The following is an 8,822-nucleotide window of genomic DNA, read 5'->3' as shown; positions in this document are numbered from 1 at the left end:
TTATGGCAAAGCTGTCAAGTCATTATATTAATTGCCTCTGGTTTGAGTGCCCTCTGCAGCTCGGTACAGCATTGCTTTTTTTCTAGCTACAGCTTTTGACAGATCAATTTAAGGCTCAGCTAGGCTAAAGTATACCTCTAGCTATCCAATTAATAATAAAAACTCCAAAGGCTCACCTCTCCCTTCTCCAACACCTGCCTCCCTCTGGGTATGTTGATATACTCAATGCCATTGCTGCATTAGGTGGAAGACACCCACATCCTATGAAGCGGCATTGCTCTGCAGGGCTGACAGGAGTCAGCAGGTGGGTTTATGGGGGTATTGAAATAGCCCTAGAGATCCATCAGAAGAGCAGGTTTTGCCATAGGTACACCCAAGGATCAAGCTTGCTGAATGTTATCTTCAGTCACTCTGTGGGTCAGAAGTGAATTTGAGTTCATGTTTCCTATGTGATTTAACTTCCTCTTTCAAGGAAAATCTGCCTACATTGAAGACTTTTGCCCTAGTGTTTCACCAAGCATGCACATCTCTGTCTCCAAAAATATTTGAATCCTAAATACTCACTACCCCTCAACAAGCTGCAGTCAATCCTCTCTTGTCATGTGCCTGGGACAGTGAGACAAACAGAGCCTGTGTGTTGGGAACAAAGGTGAGCATTTTCTGAGTCATGAACTTGCTGCTCCACATAGTGCCTGCACAGTGGTGCAGGAGAACAACTCGCTCAAGGAGCACAATTAAAAGTTCGGGTTGCTCTTGACAGCTTCAGTTGCACATCTGCTCCTCAGACAAAGGTGCTAAGTGCCTTCATGCTGGTAATTTTGGGAAACACTACTGCTCCTCCCACACTTCATGGAATGGAAAATCCACTTCTCTCTCCCCTGTGCCTAAGCTCATCCCAATGACAAAGAAATAAGCAGAGACCCCAGATATGGGGAGGAACTAAATCTGCCAAATACAGGATCTGGCTGGAGGCTCTGGCTTTTCCCTAGCCCATTCTTCAAGCAGCAGTCTTCTGGGCTTCTTCAAGGAGAGCCTATTTCATCTCCCACCCCAATTAGGAGTATTTTTTCAACTCTATGATGTTACTAGTCCAGTTGATCTAGCTCATACTGTTGCTGAGGGAGGTTTCTGTCAGTACAGGGACAGAAAACAGTGGCCAGGGCTGCAGTTATTCAAGACAAATACTCACAACAAGCCTGATGACAGCCCTGATGTTACTATACTTTTCTCTTGCCCATCACTCTGTAGGCTGGTGGGTGCCAGCACTGCTTTGTGCTCCTCATCCACTGAGAGGGGCATTTGCCCCGTGAACTGTCAGGCTTTACTGCAGATTGAAGGATGTGGTCTTCACAGAAAGACACCAAAAGCATTAGCCCAGTGTAAAGCCCTAGAAAGCACCAGGCTACAAAGCCCTGGTGCTTTTACTGAGTGACATTAAACAAATAATGCTACAGGCTTCAAATTGGTATGTTGTGATAGCAAGGAAAGAACAGCCTGGGTCATGTTTCAGATCTCATGCAGATTTTAGCACAGGTTTGAGATCTTTGCTCTTGCTCCTTGGCTCCTGCTGCCTTGAGCCTCTGATTTGGCTGCCACTACAGGGTTGCAGAGCAGGAGGGACCATGATACCATCCTGGGCATGGGGAAAGGGATCTAGCAGAAAGTGAGGCTTTGAGGAGTCCTGCTGTTTCTCCACTGCTTTCTTTAGGATGCTGCTCTTATTGACCTGAGGATCCAGGGTGTTTTTAATCCTACCTAACGCTGAATTTCTTAAAGCTCATAAAATATTTCAGGGACTTGAACCAGCAAGAGAGTGCATAAGAAATATGCAGGAGGAAGTATATCCAGGAGGAAATGTATGGTGATTAGTACTATTGCCTTCTCTACTGAATGCATCAATAAGCAGATCCCAATGATCACTGTATAAAAGCAGCTCTGAGATCAGTGCAGAAGATGGCAATATCAGACAAGGTGCTTGAGTGATACTTCCTGGGCTCTTCTTTTCCAAAAGCTCCAGTAAACCATTCCAAAAGACACACCCTGTACAGATGTGTACACATGTGCTGTATCTGCTACATCTACAAATTCACCACCCTAGGCACAAAAAAAATCTCATCCTGCTTTTTCCACCAATTGCTCATCATGTCAAAGCTAGTGCTGACTGGCCTCCCTTACTTGGTTAAAGTGCTGCTTGCCTTGGGGAAGTAGACTTTTGCAAGACTTGCAGATTATGTAGAAGAAATCTGACTCTGTCAAGTTTTGTTAATCATTTTGTCCATTATCTGAATTCATAGTAGCACTAAATCCTTAATTGGTTAAAGATAAGAAAAGGTTCAAGCAAATCTAAGAGTAAAGGAAATCAGTATTTAACTAGTGCACTACACTGAGATATCATGAGCTTCATTCTGACAGAAATCATGAATAGTTGAACTACAGGATCAGCAGAATTACACACAGGTATTATCTAGTAAAGCAAGTAATCAGCCAAGGAGGTAATAGATAAAGTGCCTAGTGCATCTAAACCACCACAGCAGTTCTTCAGGAGTTAAAAAGATGACGTCATAAATATGCTCAGATTTTGATCGCTCCTACTCGCTGCTGTTAGTGATGTGTTTGGGAGCCTGTAAAGGCAAAAGAAAGCTCCCATGTCCTCTCCAGCCCAGCAGGTCTGGGAGAGACGCCAGTCGTGACTGCCCCTATAGTATTCTCAAGCCTTTAAGACAAAGCCTGGGACTTCAGACGAAGAAGTGCACCATGCTAAACTGGGGCCACAACACACAATCCCCAGTACAGTTTTCTCCCACACTCAACCCGAGCTCCTGGGCAGGACTCCTTCAAGTACAGTTTGTCTTGCTATTTGAGTCAGGAATGGGCACTCCATCGTTCTGCTTCCCTTCTGAGGGCCTCAGTGCCTGCAGGAGGCTAACAGGATTAAAGTGTGTTTTATCTGTCCAAACTCAGCTCTGCAGAGGTCAGTTCCCTTGCTAGACATGAATGTTGACATACACATTGTTACATAGGCATTTCACCTCCTTCCTCAGGAACAAAGTCCAGGCTGCCCTATGAGACATTCCTAAAAACTGTTTAACTTTTATCCACTCCCAAGGCCTGAACTGCTGCCATTAGGATTTGTTGTGGCAGCCCTGAACACATTCAGACTTTTTTTTTTGCAGTAGGTGCTGTACACCCAGAATCGCAAAGTGTTTGTCCCCCCAAGGGACCCTACACAACAGCAAGAGTGTGAGATACTATTACAGCAAACAGCTTGCATTCTGGAGGAGAGATAAGAAACTAGCTCTATCTCATCCATAACTCTTCCCTTCTTTTGTGCCTTCCTAGAGGCCCACCAGTGCTATGTCATCTTGACAGAGAACTACCATGCCATGAAACAGGGCAGGGCAGAGCATCGCAGTAGGTGAAAGAAAAAGTGCGAAGGCTCAGAAATCTCAGAAGTCCCCTGCTCTGATGCAGTCTGCAGGAAAATCACATTTATCAACAAGTAAACTGAGGAAGAAAAGCAGGGAATCACCAGGTAGCAAGTGTTAGCAAAGATAACCCAAAACAGAAAGCCAGACTAAATGTTTGCATTTTTGTCTTGAAGATGAAGGCAGTAACCAAGAGGAGAACAAAGAGAAGGAAGCACTTGGTTGCACAACTCACCCAGTAATGCCACAGGAAAAAGCAGAACACTCCTAAGCTACTTATGCCAGACTTCTTTCTACTCACCTTCCATCTGGCCTCACTGGTTATGTTCCACTGTGTCCCAACTCATCTATATATTTGGCCATCTTTTTCAGGGAAGCCACTGCCTGGTGTTTGTCTTGGCCAGGGCATCTGCAGGTGTGTGTGCACACGTATATGAAGTTTTTATCTCTGAGCTCACCCTTTGCTGCTATTTCTGATGCTTTTTGCAGAAGGGGACCCCACAGGTAGTCACAAGCAGTGGAAATGATCACTTGGGATGGGTTCCCAGTCCCTTCTTAGGCTGTGGTGCCTTCCAGCACCTAGAGGTGAGTGTACCATCAGAGTAACGATTGGTATCTTCTGGGGATGGTAGTGTCCAGGAAACAGCACCATGCAGAGCTGTTTGGGACATCCTGTGCTGCAGAGCCCTGTTACTGCCATGCACACAGGCTCTTGCCTGTGTGACTTGTATGGCACGCCTCAGCAAAGCTGACTGACTTCAGGCTGGAGACCCATCACTGCACAGCCATTGTTTTGTCAGCTGAACTTCTCCACTCCTCCTTCGGCACTCTTCAGCCAGGACTGGGCTTTCTCTCACCCCACCCCGCGGGGCCGACACCCTTCTGTCACCTGCCTGAGTGCCTGGCATGTGTGCAGCATGGCTGGCTGGCAATGAGCTATGCCCGGCATTTGCCACCTCTGAAAATGGGCCGTGAGCAGGGCTGCTTCGTTCCTCAAGCGCTGAATTGTGCCATGTCTCTCCAAAACCCGGCACGTTCACGTTACCATATCCCTTAACCTCTGAGCCCAGGATGGGGGCTGGACCTCGCACTCAGTGAAATTCCTCCTACTTTTACTGCTCTCGCACTCCCAGAGCTCCTTGCTTTCATGTTTGGAGACCTGGAATTAGGGTTTCTATGACCAGCAAAAGGATGGCACATCCATCATCTGGGCTTGTAATCAGCTAGATCATCAGGTGCTGCTGGCTACTCCCCTCCCTTTTTCACTAGCTGATAAACTCTGAATACTGATAGTTGTTCCCTGATGTTGCTCTTTTCTTTATAAATGCCTCCTGCTAGGGCGTGCTCGTAAAAGAAAGGGGCAGGGCAGCCTCCAGCTAACAACCTTCTGTGCTAAGGACTGACCAGTTAGCAGCAGCCCCAGGCTATTAGTAGCACTCATTAAGAACTTTTCACAAGACTTTAAAAAATGAGCAAAACCTGTGCAAACCCTTTTCACAGGTTGTAGGGAGAATTATAACCTGCCCAGATGGATAAAGCTTGCAACAAATACACAAGTATGAGAGTCTAGTGTCATAAATTACCTGTTGGAAACCATGGATTCTGCTTCTGTCTTTTCTCTGCCACCACGAAGGGAATTTTTCTGTATCTCAGTTTCTCTCAGTAAAACAAATGAGAGATTTGTTTCTGGTCCCCTTCTAAAATGGAAGAGGAAGGGGCTGTAGGTGCAAAGGGTTGTGAGTAGTGCTGACTGACATCTACTGGTAAACCAAAACAGGCTGATAATGTACCTAGAAGCTTGGCTGTATTTGTGGGGTGTCTGGGGATTTGTGTTCCTTTTAAACATGAAAAGTTAGGCTTGCTCATTGTTAAGACAATGGCATCATGTTCTTGAAGAGACACAGCAAAGAGACACTATCAGGAGCTTTCCATGCTTGTAGCCACGGCTGGTTGGGGCTGCTCATTGCCAGATGCCTGAGCCTCCTCTCAGACATCACTGCCATGGCCTTCCCTGCACACACCCATGAATCTCTCTGTGCCTCACTTGGACTTTGAAATCGTGGCTAGGACACCGCTTCCTTCCCCCTTGGCTCTGAGTCAGGAGCACAGACAGCACCTGCCAGAGTGGGCCTCAGACCACATCCACTGTGACTGCCAACATAAATAACAGTGATAACTGGTGATATCTCTTCAAAGCACTTTATGCTTTTCCAAACCTCTTCCCAAAGATTTTAACCAGTTCAAGGCACAGCTGGCACAGTGCAATTTGGAAGGCTCTGCAGATTGAAACAAAACACAACTATGCACCTTTTTTTGAGGAAGAAAATACTTTATTTTCCCCATCAGACATATATCATCTAAGTAATATCAGTAATATAAGTAATATCTGCTCCTGATGGGAGGCCTAACAACACATATCTGAAAAGAGAAGCTGTATGAATTTACCATTTGGCGTATTTGTTATTTCTCAACCAGCTTGGAAACACAATTGACAATTACACAAAAGCACATGCTGGGGACGAGTAATTTCCTTGCCCTCCTCTAGGACACATCATATGCATGACAACGTACACAAAGAACAGACAAGGCACAGTGGCATGAAGATGTAAAAGAAAGAGAGAAGAGATTAATGCAGGTGCAGGCACATGCCAGTAACAGAACTTGTTTTACACTGAGAAGCACTAGCACTGCTAAAATTCCTGCACAGGGGGAAGTGGTCTTTCTGCCAGGAAGGGGAGAGAAGCTGACCTGGGAGACCACTATAGCCTGCAGGTCTTGTCTGATCCCAGCCAGAGCTAGTTTAGGGCTCCTCAATATGGCAGGCTGACTGCTGTCCCCCACGTCCAAGGGAGAGAAAGCTGCCAGGCTGTTCTTTCCAGAGAGAAAGGAAGAGACCTGGCAAGCTAGGCTAGAGTCTCCTGCATTTACCAGAGACAGGCAGAGTGAGAGGCAGACATCTCTCCCAGCAATGGCCCTGTGGAACCTCTCATGCTCTCCCTTTGCAAGTGAAAATTGGTTTCCCAAGTTTCAGGCATGAACAAACACTGCACATGAATATCACCATTTTGTTCCTCCTACTGCCCTAAAGAGCAGACTCAGTGCCTGGGAGCTGGTTGCCTAAGGCTGTTGGTCACTGTCCCGTGGATCTGAGTTCAGCTGTCACACCTCTGCACTTCATCTGCCTTCCCTGGCAGTTATGGGAGTCCCTTTGCAGAAAGGAGCAGGGGAGTGGAGGTTATCTTCTGGTGTGTGGTGACAGGCAGGGCTCTTACACTGTGCTGCTGTGGCTGCAGCATCCCTCCCTCAGTGGGAGGTAATCTGTGGGGCTGGTCCTGGGGTTTGGCACAGCTCGGAAGGGGAACAGAAACACTGGGCAATGCAAAAAGGGAGGCCCTGAGTCGCCTTCTCTGTTGAACACATCTAAACAACACTCTCCCTTGTGAAAAATCTGAGGCTTTGTAAAGCCAAGCTTTACAGATAATAAGTTTTACCTTCATTTTCTTGGCAGAACCTGATTTCAGGATCCTGTTACCCTCATGGTAGTTATTGCTAGGTTAAGGAGCTCAGCCTCAGCCAGCAACATATCTTACACTGACTACTGGCACAGGTTCAACCACCTGAAGCAGACAGTTACTGCTTGGATCTCTCCCAAAGTGCCGGACTTAGTTCCTCACAGATCAGCATCCCAAGCATTTGATAGCTGTGCTGTAATACAGACTCAGAACCTCATCCAGTAATTTGGGTCCATGGAAATGGCAGACACTCTATCAGAGACCTCAAAAGAACAGCAATTTTTTGTTTTTTACTTTGCAATTATACCTTGGTACCCGTAGTCTGCTCTTGAGCCAGGATCTAAAACAAGGTCTTACAAATTAATTTGTAAGAACCCTCCTCTGTGCCTTTCAACACACAGAAGACCTGATGAGTTAACTACAAAGGGCTGTGTGCACTCTTTGAGCCCCATTATACAGCACATAGCTCCTCTGTTCAATTACGATTTAGCATATGAATTTTCTGTTTAATTAAAATTTGGAGGAAAAAGATGCCTATTTCAGGAAGTTCTCCTGACATAGGCTGTTTTCTTCTGAATAAGATAATAGCTTCAATGCAGAGAGGAGGAGGAAGTAAGTAACACCATTGTTCTATTTTCAGCTAGTAAAGCTAAAGGTAAGAAGTTTTGCTCACTTCCGAATTCAGTGGAACTGGGAGTCAAGAACCGTGGCAACATCTCACAGGTAAGTCTTGTCCCCAACAGCAGGAGCAGCTGATGATGGGAAGTGAGTCATGAGACCCTGCAGTTCCTGCCTCCACAGCTCCTGTCTGAAATCTAAGCTCCCTGTGGGTGGGGCAACAAGCTCCTTCTCACAGCCCCCGCTGGGCCCTCGTAGTTGAAGACCCTCTGCTTCAATTTAGTAAGACTATCTTGTGGTGGTGACAGCCCTGAAACTTGGGCCATCTGAGGACAGGGCTCATCCTGAGGTCCTTCAGACATAGCCAGAGAGGCTTTCCCCAGAATGCAGTGACACATCCATCTTAAAAAAGGTGACAATACAAGATGCCCCTGCACAAGGTCCCCACTAAACCTATCACTGCACAGCACACTAAACAGTGTAGCTCTAATGAGAGCTGTTAGCAGTGGTCTGGTACAGCTCACATTTCTATTGGCTTTAAGCCTACAGAGCCTATCTGAGGCTAACTATTGTGGAATACCAGTGATTAAGGTATTTGAAATATATTTATAGTGGCCCTGTAATAGCAGCAATAGTCTGCCCCAATTACAAGGAAAGAGAAACCTCAGCAAACAGAAAAATGCTTGGAAGTGTTTTGCATGTGGTTGAAAAACTGATATTCAGCTCATTTTCACAATATTCTTTAATGCAAATGATGTCAGCACCCACAACTGAAAATTTGTTTCCTTGACAAAAAGAAGCAGCATCAAACTTTGTAAATATGGTGCTAGCTTGCAATATGCAAGGACCTTGAGATGCAATTTAAGGAGTGTGAAAGTAAATGACAAAGATTTCTTAGTGTCAATGGCTGTGTTAGAAATCGTGTAACCAGAAGTTTGTTCCCTAACACTCAGACCTAGGACTCCACCAGTACCAACTGCTTTTCATTTTAGAATATTTCAGGCCTTCTCCCAGTTACACTGGCAGTCAACTCTCATTGTGGTTATCCAGAGTTACATGCTAGTAACCTCTTTCCTCAACACCTGAATCTCAGGTACAGAGAGGCTTACCAAGGTAATCTGGGAACAAACTACAACAGAATAAAACTGGCTGTAACCAGGTAGAAACAACTACATTTCTTCTTCCTGTTTCACACTGGTGATTATACTCTGCTTTCTTTACATGACAGCCACATCTTTTTCCTGAAGACCATTGTGTGTTTGGAACA

This window comes from Coloeus monedula, assembly GCF_965178545.1.
Source record: "Coloeus monedula genome assembly, chromosome: 8".
Taxonomy (NCBI): domain Eukaryota; kingdom Metazoa; phylum Chordata; class Aves; order Passeriformes; family Corvidae; genus Coloeus; species Coloeus monedula.
This window is presented reverse-complemented; position numbering follows the sequence as displayed.